The sequence below is a fragment of the Hyla sarda genome, chromosome 3 (genome assembly GCF_029499605.1).
Source record: "Hyla sarda isolate aHylSar1 chromosome 3, aHylSar1.hap1, whole genome shotgun sequence".
Classification (NCBI taxonomy): Eukaryota; Metazoa; Chordata; class Amphibia; order Anura; family Hylidae; genus Hyla; species Hyla sarda.
The window spans coordinates 141,443,477-141,456,562 of record NC_079191.1 but is presented as its reverse complement, the minus strand read 5'-3'; the positions used below and the strand labels follow the sequence as shown (position 1 = coordinate 141,456,562).

The window sequence follows — 13,086 nt, the reverse complement described above, 5'->3', positions numbered from 1 at the left end:
CATCATGGGTCAGGAAAGAGTTAGGAAAACCTTTGATATGTTGTAGATACATATTAAAAGTTTTGATCAGTGGGGTTTTGAGTGTTCAGACACTGATCCATCAGTAGAACAATGTGCCTTTAGCAGATTCTCTCCTGGCTCTGTGCCACATAACCAAGACTGTCTCCTAATGTAAGTCTATGGGACTGTCTCACATAGACATAGAACAGCGAGAGTAGTCAGCTAGTGATCAGTTGGGGTTTGTTCATACTTTTGTCTGCATCTTATTTTCTCACCCTCAACATTCATATTAAAATAGGCATTATTACAATTTGCATACATCCAATGATGGGCAGGTTTTCTCTCTGTGACATCTCGAGCCATCTGCTCAGAATTAGTCCAGGAACACCTGAGTCTTTTCTTATCCCATCTTATAAATCCGGTGTTGTTCAGTATTTGGCAGGGATGAGAACGCTAAGCTCCTCTTTCAGAGCCTTAGCCTCAGTGAACCCTTGTTGTCAGAAGCCAGAGATCTCACGCTGAGTTAAAATCTGTTCTTATTCCTTAACGGAAAGTGACAAGGTGCAGACACCAAGAGCATGCATCAAATATCCCGTCATTTGTCACTTCAGAGTATTTCAAAGCATAATATTAAATTACACCTCAGTTCAATCGTACTACTATACTATATACTATACTTGTCTTTTTATTGTTGTGGAAGTCACTCAGAAGCACCAATAGCCTATACACGATTTATGTATGACAATATACAGCAAATGGAAACTGAAAAGAACAAATATACCATGGTCATAAGGAAACTGAGAGTAAGTGGGTAAGCAGTATATATATATATATATATATATATATATATATATATAAAACCCACAACAATAATGATGAATATTTATAATATAAATCTTGGACAAAGCACCAAAACCATATATGTCCATGTGCTATTTATCTGTCAACTATCTGTACAATATATGTTATTTATTTTAAATTTTTATATGTCATCTCATAGACAGCAATGCATTCCCTGCTGAGTTTCTGCAGACACCGGAATTTGAAGTTTTCGGTGCGGAAATCCTGCTATATGCACAATGAAGTGGAATCCCATTGAAATCAATAAAACTCTGCTGCTGCAGAATCTCCATACAGAATTCCAATGCAGAATTCCACACGGAAGATCTGGTGTGTACATAGTCTTAGTGACCAGATCTGAAAAAGCCTTAGGCATTGCATGCCTTTCTGTTCTAGTTCTAAAACCACCAAAAATCCAGTTGTTTTGGGATTCTTAGTCCTGTACTTCCTGGTTGTACTGCCTGGTTGAGTAGCTGCTCAGAACTACAATTCCTAAAATTACCAGTCCCCCCCAGAGCTGTTGCAGAACATTTAATTTCACAGCAGACTATTGCACATCTGGTTCAATAGTTTTTATTGAATTAAAATAGAGAATAAACACAAAATAAACATATAAAACAAGTAAAACAACAATATTTTATTCACTTGGCAAATGCCAAGAAGCCAACATTAACCCCTTACGGGGTATTTCCAAATAGTGCATGCACTATTTCTCCCGTTACTTTCTCCCATCACAAAATAACATCCATTATTAATAACCGGCTATGACGGGGTAAAACAGATAATGTAAAAATCCCATAGACTATAATGGGATTTTTTTAATGGCCGTTTTTCAAGATTTTCATAACGGAATATATAACGGATCTTTAAAAGCGGATGAATGTATACTTTGACAGCGGCGATCTAAAGGGTTAATAGTCGGCCACGGCGATCACCGCATGTCAGCTATTAATGGCAGCCCCCAGTTACAGGAATCAGCTGGGGGCCAGCTGGTATGGCTCGGGCTCGAGTCAGGAGCCCGCGCCATACACCGCTTGACGTTGTAGGACAAGCCAGCTCGTCCTTAGACGGCAACAGTTAATAAAGAAAAAGAAATCACACAATCAGTGAGGTATTAGCACCTGCTGCCTTCTTTTCCTGCCTGACCTGTTCAGCACAAGGCAGCATGCTGTAAACACACCTCTTTCTCCCTGAGGCTATGTTCATATGTAGAGTTTTACTAGCGGTACTGTTGTGGCTTTTTCCAGTGATTTTCAGGAATCACTATAAAAAATATGCAATTTTACAGTTGTTATGCAAATTGAGGCAAAACACACCATTTTTACAATTTCAGTCATTATCCATTAAAATGCTACAAAAATGCGCTTGGTACCATAATATATATATATATATATATATATATATGTATATATATATATATATATATATATATATATACACACACAAACAAATTGTATAGCAGCACTACTTATCCTATGATGTGTGGGTGCCAGTGGTCGGGACCCGATCATGGTCCACTTAATAATAAACAGCTACGCAGCACTCCAAAAAAAGGGTGAAAAAACTGTGTCTTTTTATTCAGTCAAGCAGTGACGTTTCAATTCATCAATAGAATAATTCTCAAGCAGAGTGATACAAAGCATTATGGGGCTTTTTATGCCCAGCCTAGTGATTATTTCAATCCAATTCACATGTGACAATTCAATAAAGAATTTCATATAAATCCATAAAAAAATACAAAAACCAATACAAAGTGCACAATCTCCAGTACTTACCGTATTTTTTGCCGTATAAGACGCACTTTTTCTTCCCCAAAACTGGGGGGAAAAAGTCGGTGCATCTTATACGGCGAATACACCCCTATCGCGGCGGTCCCTGCGGCCATCAACGGCCGGGACCCGCGGCTAATACAGGACATCACCGATCGCGGTGATGCCCTGTATTAACCCTTCAGACTGAAGGGAAAGTGACACTAACCCGGCTGTTCAGTCGGACTGTTCGGGACCGCCGCGATTTCACCGCGGCGGTCCCGAACAGCCCGACTGAATAGCCGAGTTAGTGCTTACAGGACACCGGGAGGGACCTTACCTGCCTCCTCGGTGTCTTCTCCATTCAGGGATCCCCTGTATGGCCGGCGCTCACCTTCCTCGTCATCACGTCGTCGCGTACGTGCGTCAGCGTGCGTAACGACGTGATGACGGCGACGGAGAGCGAGGATACCCGGCCGGCAGCAGAGACGTTCCAGAGCGACGGGGACACGGCGACAGCGATGGAGCGACATCCAGGGCAGCGGTGACGGGTCCGGAGCGGCGGGGACACGTGAGTATTACCTCCTATGCAGTGGTCTTCAATCTGCGGACCTCCAGATGTTGCAAAACTACAACTCCCAGCATGCCCGGACAGCCAACGGCTGTCCGGGCATGCTGGGAGTTGTAGTTTTGCAACATCTGGAGGTCCGCAGGTTTAAGACCACTATTGGGTTCAAAATCTTTAATTTTTTAGATTTTGCACCTAAAAATAGGGTGTGTCTTATACGCCGGTGTGTCCTATAGGACAAAAAATACGGTAATTAACAATATCAACAAAGTGCAAAGTGCCAATATATATTAGTGGATAGTATGTAAAATACTTGAAAATGCATACAATTGCCTTGAATTGAGCAAAATTACACAGATGAAAACAGTAAAAATAAGGATATACAACACTCACCCATTCAATACAGCTCCAAACATGGTGCTGTTAGCGTGAAACCAGTGTTACTGCGCCTGTGCAGTCACTCGGCTCGTGCATCAGATCACGAGTCCGGTCACATGACCATCACATGATCCGCATCCTAGCAACTACAGACGCTGTGAGTCCGCACACCGCAGCTACAGGCTGCGAAGCGCAGCCACTACTATATTGGAGGCCACGCATCGCAAACCTGCGCCCCGAATGCGCTGGCACTAGATCCTAACAATAGTATGGGACATCGCATGCTGTGTGAACACTGCACTATCTGGCAAACATACATCAGCACAACGTAATGGAAAAGATGTGTGCAGAGCCTGTATATCTCAATAGGGCATTCTATATGACTAAAAAATGAAAATTAGAAAAAGAAAAGAATAAGAATAAAATCAAAAAAAGTAAAAAATTAAATAAAGAAAAAAAATTTGTGCAGTTTTATTAGTAAAATTGCACCTTACATTTATTCTGTAGGTCCATAGGGTCGCAAGGATACCCAAATTATATAGGTTTGATTTTATTTTGCTACAAAAAAAAAAAGATAACTACATGGGAATAAAAGGGTCAGAAATAAAAGAAAACCAATATGGATGAATAAGAACGTTAAGGTGGCAATAAATGACAAAAATAAAGCATTTAAATTAATAAAACAGGACAGAAGTGAAGAAGCATTAAAAAGCTATAGAGAAAAATTTTAAATATGTAAAAAACAGATAAAATCTGCAAACATAGAAAGAAAGACTCATTGCCCAAGAGAGTAAACTAACCCCAAAATGTTCTTTAACTATATAAATAGCAAAAAGGTCAAAAATGAAAGTGTAGGCCCTTTAAAAAATGATGAGGAAGAAATTTTAAATGGGGGTCAGGAAAAAGCAAATATATTAAACAAATTCTTCTCCACTGTATTCACCGAGATAAATGAAATGCCAGGTGAAATACAGCGAGATAAGGTAAACTCCCCAGTACAGGTCACCTGCCTAACCCAGGAAGAAGTACAGTGCTGCCTACAAAAAAATCTAAATAGACAAATCGCCAGGTCCAGATGGCATTCACCCCCGTGTTCTAAAGGAATAAAGTAATGTAATAGACAGACCCCTATTTTTAATATTCCGGGACTCTATAGGGACAGGGACTGTTCCCCAGGACTGGCGCATGGCAAATATGGTGCCAATATTTAAAAAGGGGTAAAAAAGTAACCACAGGAATTATAGACCTGTTAGTTTAACCTTTGTTGCATGTAAATTGTTTGAGGGTTTTCTAAGAGATGCTATTTTGGAATATCTTGATAAAAATAAAATGTATGACCCCATATCAGCATGGCTTTATGAGGGATCGGTCCTGTCAAACTAACCTGATCAGCTTTTATGAGAAGGTGAGCTCCAGACTGGACCAAGGGCAATCGCTGGATGTCATGTATCTGGATTTTTCCAAAGCATTTGATACGGTGCCACATAAAAAGTTGGTGCATAAAATGAGATGAATTGGGCTAAGGGAGAATGTGTGTATGTAACTGGCTCAGTGATAGGAAACAGAGGGTGGTTATTAATGGTACTTATTCTGATTGGGTGACTGTTACTAGTGGGGTACCACAGGGGTCCGTCTTGGACCCTGTTCTATTTAATACAATTATTAATGACCTTGTAAAGGGGTTGAATAGTAAAGTAGCAATCTTTGCAGATGATACTGTTATGATTCGGCTAGCTGGATGTGGATCCACTGTGTCATCGAGGGATTGGCATGGACCGTGTCGGTGGACCGGTTCTAGGGTTGCTACTGGTTTTCACCAGAGCCCGCCGCAAAGCGGGATGGTCTTGCTGCAGCGGTAGCAACCAGGTCGTATCCACCGGCAACGGCTCAACCTCGCTGACTGCTGAGAAGGCGTGGGACAGAAGGACTAGGCAGAGGCAAGGTCAGACGTAGCAGAAGGTCGGGGCAGGCGGCAAGGTTCGTAGTCAATGAGGATAGCAGGAGATCTGGAACACAGGCTTTGGACAACACTAAACGCTTTCTCTGGCACAAGGCAACAAGATCCGGCAAGGAAGTGCAGGGGAAGTGAGGTTATATAGACAGGGAGCAGGTGGAAGCTAATTGGACTGATTGGGCCAGGCACCAATCACTGGTGCACTGGCCCTTTAAATCTTAGAGCGCTGGAGCGCGCGCGCCCTAGAGAGCGGAGCCGCGCACGCCAGAACATGACAGCCGGGGACCGGGACGGGTAAGTGGCTTGGGATGCGATTCGCGAGCGGGGGCGCGTCCCGCTATGCGAATCGCATCCCTATCACGAATGTCAGTGCAGCGCTCCCTGTCAGCAGGTCTGACCGGGGCGCTGCAGAAGGGAGAACGCCGCGAGCGCTCCAAGGAGGAGTAGGGACCCGGAGCGCTCGTCGTAACAGTACCCCCCCCTTAGGTCTCCCCCTCTCTTTGTCTCCTTGTCCCTTTAACTGAGAAGAGAACATAGGGGCCGTCTCTTGAGTTTCCTTCTGAAAAAAGAAGTCCTGGTAGCTATACCAGCGGCAGGTAGTTCAGAAGAAGTGGGAATGGGGAGGGGGGGCAGAGGGTGAAGCTTGTCAAGGGGCATAGTGTCACCAGGACGGGGGCTATGAGGAGGCACGGCACATTCCTGATAGGCCTTGGGGAGACCAGGCACAGGAGGAGACACTGAGGCCCGACAGACGGGACTGGGAGCAGACGTGAGGCATTTCTTACTGCAAGCAGAACCCCAATTCTTGATCTCCCCGGTGGTCCAGTCAAGGGTGGGAGAATGATGCTGGAGCCATGGCAGACCGAGGAGGACTTCAGAGGTGCAGTTGGGCAGGATGAAAAATTCTATTTTCTCGTGATGCAGTCCAATGCTCATAAGCAAGGGCTCTGTGCGGTAACGCACAGTGCAGTCCAACTTAACTCCGTTGACCGAAGAAATGTAGAGCGGCTTGACGAGACGGGTCACCGGGATGCAGAAGCTATTCACCAAAGAGGCCAGAATAAAATTTCCAGAAGCGCCAGAGTCCAAGCAGGCCACGGCTGGGAAGGAGGAGTTGGCAGAAGGAGAAATCCGCACGGACACAGTGAGACGTGGAGAAGCAGACTTTGTACCAAGAGACGACACACCCACGTGAGCTGGGTGCGTGCGTTTCCCAGACGTGGAGGACGAATAGGGCAATCCACCAAGAAATGTTCGGTACTGGCGCAGTACAAACATAAATTTTTATCCCTACGGCGAGTCCTCTCTTCATGGGTCAGGCGAGACCGATCCACTTGCATAGCCTCCTCGGCGGGAGGCACAGGGGTAGATTGCAAAGAATACTGTGAGAGAGGTGCCCAGAGATCAAGGTCTTTTTCCTGGCGGAGCTCCTGGTGTCTTTCAGAAAAACGTATGTCAATGCGGGTGGCCAAATGGATAAATTCTTGCAGGTTGGCAGGAATCTCTCGTGCGGCCAGCACATCCTTGATGTTACTGGATATGCCTTTTTTAAAGGTCGCGCAGAGAGCCTCGTTATTCCAAGATAATTCGGAGGCGAGAGTATGAAATTGGATGGCGTACTCGCCTACTGAAGAATTACCCTGGACCAGGTTCAGCAGGAAAGTCTCTGCAGAAGAAGCTCGGGCTGGTTCCTCGAAGACACTACGGACTTCAGCGAAGAAGGACTGGACTGTGGCTGTGGCAGGATCATTGCGGTCCCAGAGCGGTGTGGCCTAAGACAAGGCCTTTCCAGACAGAAGACTCACTACGAACGCCACCTTAGACCGTTCTGTAGGAAATTGGTCCGACAACATCTCCATATGTAGGGAACATTGAGACAAGAAGCCACGGCAGAGTCTAGAGTCCCCATCAAATTTGTCTGGCAGGGACAAGCGGAGGCTAAGAGGGGCCACTCGCTGCGGAGGAGGTGCAGGAGCTGGTGGAGGAGATGGTTGCTGCTGTAGCAGATGCAGAAGTTGCTGTAACGTGGTGGTCAACTGCGACAGCTGCTGTCCTTGTTGGGCAATTTGCTGCGATTGCTGGGCGACCACCGTGGATAGGTCAGCGAGACTTGGCAGCGGCACCTCAGCGGGATCCATGGCCGGATCTACTGTTATGATTCGGCTAGCTGGATGTGGATCCACTGTGTCAACGAGGGATTGGCGGGGACCGCGTCGGTGGACCGGTTCTAGGGTTGCTACTGGTTTTCACCAGAGCCCACCGCAAAGCGGGATGGTCTTGCTGCGGCGGTAGCAACCAGGTCGTATCTACCGGCAATGGCTCAACCTCGCTGACTGCTGAGAAGGCGTGGGACAGAAGGACTAGGCAGAGGCAAGGTCAGACATAGCAGAAGGTCGGGGCAGGCGGCAAGGTTCGTAGTCAATTAGAATAGCAGGAGATCTGGAACACAGGCTTTGGACAACACTAAACGCTTTCTCTGGCACAAGGCAACAAGATCCAGCAAGGAAGTGCAGGGGAAGTGAGGTTATATGGACAGGGAGCAGGTGGAAGCTAATTGGACTGATTGGGCCAGGCACCAATCACTGGTGCACTGGCCCTTTAAATCTTAGAGCGCTAGCGCGCGCACGCCCTGGAGAGCGGAGCCGCGCGCGCCAGAACATGACAGCCGGGGACCGGGACGGGTAAGTGGCTTGGGATGCGATTCGCGAGCGGGCACGTCCCGCTATGCGAATCGCATCCCCATCACGAATGTCAGTGCAGCGCTCCCGGTCAGCGGGTCTGACCGGGGCGCTGCAGAAGGGAGAACGCCGCGAGCGCTCCGGGGAGGAGCAGGGACCCGGAGCGCTCGGCGTAACAGATACTAAACTCTGTAAAGCAGTAAACACAATAGAGGACAGTGCACTGTTACAAATGGATCTGGATAGGTTGAAGGTTTGGGCTTGGAAGTGGCAGATGAGGTTCAACACTGATAAATGTAAGGTAATGCACATGGGGAGGAAAAATCCGGGCTGGGATTATGTATTAAATGGGAGAACACTTGGGACGACTGATGTGGAAAAGGACATGGGAGTCTTAGTTAACAGTAAATGTAGCTGTAGGGACCAGCAGCTACTGCCAAGGCAAATAAAATCATGGGGTGCATCAATAGGGGCATAGATGCCCACGACAAGGAAATAATTCTACCGCTTTACAAATCACTAGTCAGACCACACATAGAATACTGTGTACAGTACTGGGCACCAGTGTACAAGAAAGATATAGTGGAGCTGGAGAGGGTTCAAAGACGGGCAACCAGAGTAATCGAGGGAATGGGAGGACTACAGTACCCAGAAAGATTATCAGAATTAGGGTTATTTAGTTTAGAAAAAAGAAGGCTTAGTGTAGACCTAATAACTATGTATAAATATATCAGGGGGTAGTACAGAGATCTCTCCCATGATCTATTTATACCCAGGACTGTATCTATAACAAGGGGGCATCCTCTACATCTAGAGGAAGGAAGGTTTCTACACCAGCACAGACGGGGGTTCTTTACTGTAAGAGCAGTGAGACTGTGGAATTCTCTGCCTGAGGAGGTGGTCATGGTGAACTCTGTAAAAGAATTTAAAAGGGGTGTGGATGCCTTTTTGGAGAATAATAACATCGCTGGTTATGTATTCTAGATTTATAGGGACAGAAGGTTGATCTAGGGATCTATTCTGACTGCCATATTGGAGTCGGGAAGGAATTTTTACCTCGAGTATGAAAGTTTTTTGCCTTCCCCTGGATCAACTCAGTAGGGACTCATTAGGGATATAGATTGAACGTGATGGACTCTGGTCCTTATGTTACTATGTTACATGCACCAAAATTGAAACGTTGAAAAATGTTCTATTCTGACCACTATAACTTTTAGATTTTACCATATAAGGGGATGTATGAGGGCTCATTTTTTGCGATCTTGCGAAACTTGTGATCTGAAGTTTTTATCGGTACCATTTTTGTTTTGATCTGACTTTTTCATCACTTTTTATTAATTTTTTTATGGTACAAAAAGTGATCAAAAATATGCTATTTTGGACTTTGGAATTTTTTTTTAACGTGTACGCCATGGACTGTTTGGTTTAATTAACAATATATTTTTATAGTTTGGACATTTACGCACGCGGCGATACCACATATGTTTATTTTTATTTACAGTTTTTTTTAAATGGGAAAAGGGCGGTGATTCAAACTTTTATTAGGTAAGGGGTTACATCACATTTATTAACACTTTATTTTCACACTTTATAGTCATTCGGCGATCGGACAGCAAGGAGGCAGGTAAGGATCCTGACCCCCCCCCCCAAATGTACCAAATTACAGTCAGGAACAGCATATGTGGAGTTTTACAGGTTCGGGATGCCGCAATTTCACCGTGGCGGTCCCGAACAACACTACTGAGCTAACCGGCAATGTTTACTTTTATTTTAGACACGGTGATCAAACTTGATCTAAAGGTTTAATGCCGGACATCAGCCAGATCGGCGATGTCCAGTATTAGCCATGGGTTCTGGTTGCCTATAGCAACTGGGACCCACTGGGTATGATGCGCGCTCACCTGCTGAGTGTGCGTCATACCTCGGGAGCCGCAGATGGACGTTAATGAACGTCCATTTGCAGCATGGGTTCAAAGACCAGCTATTTTTTTTTTGTTTCTGCCTATGCATTGTAGCAGCCAAAGCATTTTTATGTTTCTTATCATTGTCTGAATTAAAGGGGTAAATTACTTCTATTAACAAAATCCTAATCCTTCCAGTATTAGCTGCTGAATACTACAGAGGAAATACTTTTCTTTTTGGATTTCCTTTCTCTATGTCCACAGTACTCTCTGCAGAGAGCACTGTCGACAGACAGAAAAGAAATCCAAAAAGAAGAGAAGTTCCGCTGTAGTATTCAGCATTTAATAAGTACTGGAAGGATTGAGATTTTTTTAATAGAAGTAATTTACAAATCTGTTTAACTTTCTGGCACCAGTTGATTAAAAAAATAATAAATTCCACCAAAGTACTCCTTTAACTAACCTTTTACAGTGCTCAATCATGATGCATAAAGAGTTGCACAATTGATCACTGGATTGTGCATGCGGCCCTTCACATTTATTATTTTTGGCCACAGATTTCCAGTTTACACAAAACGATGTGCGGCCAAATAACAATGATTTTTTGGGTCTTCCAAAACCATGCAAGCATCTGACAAATAATGTTTGTTTATAAACTGATTGCCAGCCTATTAATCAAGGCAACATTGTATTTTTTGGCCCATAATCAAATGCCGTGTGTAATAGGGCCCTTCCTGTTTCATTTGTCAATGGCTTCTAAGAAGTTTACCTAATGCTGAATTGTGGCTCCTTGAACCCACCAGGAAAAATGATACAGAGGGTCCACCCTCCATTTATAAAAGAACATGTGTGTAGACATAAAGAAAGACATTTAGATGCAATAAACCTTTAGAAAAATACTGAAATGTTGGGGATATGGTACAAGCTACTGTATAAAACAAGGACCAGAACAACCAAATAATGGGAGCAAAAAAAAAAAAAAAATGACGGCAGTGCAGAATCACTTACTGGCCAAATGCCAATGGTGCTCAATGAGTTTCTGTCATGATATCTGATATTTTATCTCACAGGACAGCACTGCATGCTGCACTTTTTTTTGTCCTACCTTCATGATGGAATTTGCAATGGAGGCTCCTAATGATACAGATGTGAACACAGCCTTAAATAAGTTATCTAGCCTATAAAAATGAATGGTCTATCCTGTGACTCCCAGCATCCCTCCATAATCAGTTTGAAGCAGTGTCACAGCTACTTTGATGTTTACTTGCACTCATCCTAGCATTCCCATACTATTTGTAGTGTGTGGAACAAAGGACTGTCTCAATCAAGTGAACAGGACAACATCAGTTCCTTGCACCTCCACTACATAGTACGGCTATGTAAGGATAAGTGCAAGTAAGCATTGAAGAGGCTGTAGCACTTTTTTTTTTATACCTAGACCCATAACCACGATGTCTAGAGGAAAGAAGGTATCACCAACATCACAGATGAGGACTCTTTATTGTAAGAGCAGTAAGACTATAGAACTCTGCTACATGATGTTGTGTTGGTTGATTTATTGAACAAGTTCAAGAGGGACCTAGATGCCTTTCTTAGAAAATATGATATTACAAGTTATGGATATTAGATTTCTGAAGGTGGGAAGTTAATCCAGTGATTTATTCTGATTATCATATTTGGGCTTGGGAAGGGATTTTTCCATTTTTAGTATCTGCCTTCAAAAGGTTTTCATGTCTTCCCCTGGATAAACACAGTAGGGTTATGGGTTGAAGGTGATGAATTCTTGTCTTGTCAACCTTATGGACTATGTGACAAAAAATCATTGTAAACAATGTTCCATTATATATAAGTAACAGCCTTAGGCTGTGTTCACATGCTCAGGTTTTTAAATGAAATGAAATACAAAGCCAGGAATGGATCATAAATGTAAGACACTAATAAAGTTAAAACTGTCACTTCCAGAGGGGGTGAGGCGCAGATGAATATGGCCGCTCCCTGAGGCCCGTCAAGCGCATTTTTAGTCGGTGACCTGGCTTTAACTGATGGGGAGAACCTCCCGCAAGCGGCAGAAGCCTTCCCCTACCTTCCGACAGCTCTCTCTCCCACCCGGGACATCACACGCTTCTTGCTGACGCCTCCAGCTCCTGAGCCTGGCCGGCCTGCCGCTATTACAGGCCCCGCTCAAGGCCTGCACTCCCGCTCTGTGAGGACTTCCTCACTCCCAGCCTACAGCATAGCTGACGCTCTATTGCTGGGGAGATCACGGAGGGCCTCGCAGCTTCAGCCCCTCTTTCAGTCTGTGCCTGCTGCTTCGGTCTTGGAGCCCGCTGCTGACCGGCTGCCACCTGTCTGCTCCTCCTCAGTGAAATCCCGGAGCTCCAGCGGTAGCTGCAGTGCTTCCTCCTCAACAGAGCGCTCATGCGGCCCTGGTGCCTCCTGAGGTGAGCGGTCTTCCTGACTTGCATTCTGGGGCAGTGTGCCCCTCTGGTGATCCCCCGCTCCTCTCCACTCTGGGATCCCTGCCTCCCCAAACTCCCCTGGGCAACGAGCAGCCTTCCTGGGCCTCCTTAGTGAGGTGCTCTACATCCCCCCCACAAGTGCCACTGGAGCAGCCTGCAGCACCCTCCATAAAGGGGCCCACTCCCTCTGTGCAGCTCCACATTAGCCTTACACCTCTCTTCTCAGAATCTCCCTGGGGCCATCTCCACAACTGGTGCCCCTAAACCTCATAGACTCATGTCCTCTAGTAAGCTGAACGCAGGGGCCCCGAGCTTCGCCTTGCAGAAGGGCCACTCCTCCTCTCCTGAACCCTCAGTATCTGCTCTGATGGACATTGCTACACCTTCTTGGGATACCTCCTTAGATGCTGACCTTGAATGCTCTGGGGTTCCGTCCCCTTCTCCTGCTTTGCCGGACTGGAACCAGCTTCTCTCCCAAATTCCCAGTAAAGAGGATTTTTGTTCTCTTATTACTGAGGTTAAGGACACTTGCAGAACGGAAATTTCCTCCCTACGCCAAG

At 45.3% G+C, this 13,086-nt stretch overlaps 1 protein-coding gene across 1 annotated transcript in view; it reads left to right on the top strand.

The window, feature by feature from the left end:
* The first annotated feature begins 3,793 nt into the window (after positions 1-3,793).
* LRRC31 (leucine rich repeat containing 31) overlaps positions 3,794-13,086 on the top strand; it is a 48,889-nt gene continuing 39,596 nt past the window's right edge. The window contains exon 1 of the mRNA XM_056565124.1: positions 3,794-3,889. The gene's annotated coding sequence lies outside the window, so the exon portion shown is untranslated. The remainder of the gene's footprint in view (positions 3,890-13,086) is intronic.